Consider the following 3,205-nt stretch of genomic DNA (forward strand, 5'->3'; position numbering starts at 1 on the left):
ATCGTTTGCCTTTTTGAACGACGTTCGGTCTAAGACCGAACGCCACTTAGGACGTACGTTTTTAGGTTAAGGCTCTTAGCTGAATTCAAAATCATAGAAATTGGGATTTATATAAGATGAGATAATTAAAGTTTATGTTTTAATAATTTGACTAAAAGTTCAAAGGGATATTCTCAGACTTCTCAATTCTCACACAACACTCGTGATGTTTACGTATGACCGAAAGCACAACGTAAAACTATATAAGAGGGCGTTCGTTCTCAAAGGGAGTCCTTTCCAAATGAAAGGGTCCGACTAACACAAGAATTTACTGATAATACCGAACGGTCAATGACCGTATCGATACGAACGTTCAATTTCATGCACTTTTCACATAAATCTTCTTTTACAGTAACTCATTTTCCAGTATAAACTTTCATGCATTAAATCAATCTTAACCTAGTATTTTTCCATGCTTCTCATGCTTTTAATCAACATCATATACTAACATTCAACTATCAAAATCATCCACATACAACGTCACAGACCATTCATACACTCAGCATATAATTCCCAGTACATACATGCAACATTTTCATATATCATCTCAGAATCATATTCCTAAACTCAAAAGTCAAATATCATAAATCACACTTTCAAACATTACGTAACGCGCATGCAGTACAGAGATCATGTGAATTAAATTCTAACAAGCTTCCCTTACCCGGATTAAGCAGCGTGCTTTCGTTCTTCAAAAAGAACACAAGATTCCAGTATACTCTTCTACCCTTAACGTTCAAAACCCCAAAACTCTTCCAACTAAAATTACAGGAAACAAATATTGGTTCAGAGACGGTGCATGCAGATTCAAAATGAAGCTTGCATGTGGAAAGTCAAGAGTAGTTGAGGACGTGAAACTTACCCGTTTCCGAATCCAAAACCGATCGGTTTGATGGAAGCTCACGGTACAGGGATGCTTCTCACGGTGCTGAAACGTGAACGGAGCAAGGGATGGTGAGTTACCAAAGAGAGAAGAAAGAAAGGTTTTAGAGAGAGAATGGAGAATTTAGGAGATCAGAAATTTGAGGAAGAAGATGAAATGCACAGAGAAAGGGAAAGAGTTTTCCAGTAAATCATTTCTTTCCCCACGCAGGACGATCGTCCAACCGCCTGCTGCCACTTGGATTCCATTAACGTTTTTAGAACGTTCCAACATGACACTTGTCAGCATGCATGCATCGTGAACGTGAGTGCGTTTTAAATGAAGGGTGGGCGTGTCAATGGAGGTGTAAGCGTGGCAAGGTGCATTTATGAAAGTAGAGAGGTGAGTCAGCAGAAAAAATTAATGGGGCGTGACAGTTCAAAATAACACTAGGTAGAATGGAACCAGTTTTATAATTGTTCCCTTGTTGTAATCACGTAAAATATGAGAAAGCAAATAACATTTGATAGCTGTCAATACTAAATTTCGTCATATTATCTAGTAAAATCCTAGTAAAATCTAAGTAAAGAGGGGTAGCTGTAAATACTAAATTTCGTCCGAATTGATTTTTTTGGCTTTTACTGTAACATCCCAAAAACTTACCCTTTAAAATTCAAAATTTAAAATATTGTAATAATACATTTAGGATAACACCCCGTCCAAAGAGCACCCATGGGAACTGTACCAACTTCAGAAGGCCTGAGAGGTGGATCTGGGTTGGGCATCTGGTGAGAGGAGGTGAAGAATTGTTGAGGTTGCAAGGAGATCTTGATCTGCACGTCTGGGAGGAGTTAGATCCCAAAATTTACATGGAAGTCTTCAAGAGGTAAGGGGAGTTTGATTTATTTCATTAATTGTTGAAATAATCTGTATTTGATGCAAATCTGGGAAGAAGGGGATGAAAATGGAGGTTTTCTGGGTTTTCTGGACTTTGGTGCGTTTCTGCAGAATTTCTGCAGAAAGCGCGTACGTCCAATTTTGGTGAATCAAAATTGGACGTCCGTTCAAACAGTGCTCGACCAAATAGTGGTCGTCCAATTTCTGAACGTTCGGTTATTGTTCTGAGCGTCCGCCCGAATCAGCCAACTTAGAACGTTCGTCCTTGGTTTGTCATAGTGATATTAGCGTTCGGTCAGGGCTTATTTTAAATACCGTTCGGTTGAAACCTAAATTAATAGTGTCCGGTTAAGTGTGAATTTAACACTGTTCGATTGAATCGCTCGGCCAGGATTCTAGACGTTCGTCCAAATGATTGTGAGCGTTCGTTAGCAATTGGTAATCCAGGTTTCAACTTGAGCGTCCGTCCCTAAATTGGCATCCACAAGATGTAATCTTGGGCGTTCGGTACTGAGTATTAGTGATTGCAATCGTTCGTTCTTAAAAATAGAATTTTAGGTTTGAATCCTGCGCGTTCGGTTTTGGGTATAAGTGAACGTTCGGTTTTTAAGTATAAGTGAGCGTCCGGTTTTGAGTATAAGTGAGCGTTCGGTTTTGGGTATAAGTGAGCGTTCGCTTTTGGGTATAAGTGAGCGTTCGGTTTTTAGGTATAATTGAGCGTTCGGTTTTTGAGTCTAAATGAGCGTTCCGTTTGTGGGTATAAGTTAGCGTTCGGTTTTTAAGTTGCTTATTCTCAAGTGTTGAATCTTGAGCGATCGGCCTTGGGGTATTAGTGACTATTGAGCGTTCGGTTAAGTTTTGATTTAAGCACCGTTCGGTTAGCTGTTGATTTATGTCGTTCGGTCAGGCTTCTTTTAATGCCGTTCGGCAAAGGGACTTAGGGGTTCGACTGAGTATCAAAACGTCCGTCCTTATCATGTCCGGATTAATGGTGTTTGATTTGAGTGTTCAGTATTGAGATATTAGTGGGTATAAGCGTTCGTTCCTAACATGGAACTCTTGGGTAGCAATCTTGAGCGTTCGGCTTTAAGTGTTCGGTTTGGATCTTGGACGTTCGACCTTGGTTTAATTGTGTTTGTGAGCGTTCGTTCTCGATGATGTTAATCCTCAGGAAGTACTCGTCTGAGGTAACGTACGACTAGACTTGATCTCGAGCGTTCGTCCTTGGAGCTCGGTTAATAAGGTTTGGTGTTCATCGGCAGCGTTCGGCCTTTGATGATGATTGATTCCAGAACGTTCGTTCAGACAGCATCAGAGTTGGAAATAGCGTTCGGCAATAATGCATGAATCCATGGGAGTATTTTGAAACAATTATTGAGAATTGTTGGTTATTTCCTTGATCCAATA

Source organism: Vigna umbellata, chromosome 6 (genome assembly GCF_029865625.1).
Source record: "Vigna umbellata cultivar VRB3 chromosome 6, Vumbellata_1.0, whole genome shotgun sequence".
NCBI lineage: Eukaryota > Viridiplantae > Streptophyta > Magnoliopsida > Fabales > Fabaceae > Vigna > Vigna umbellata.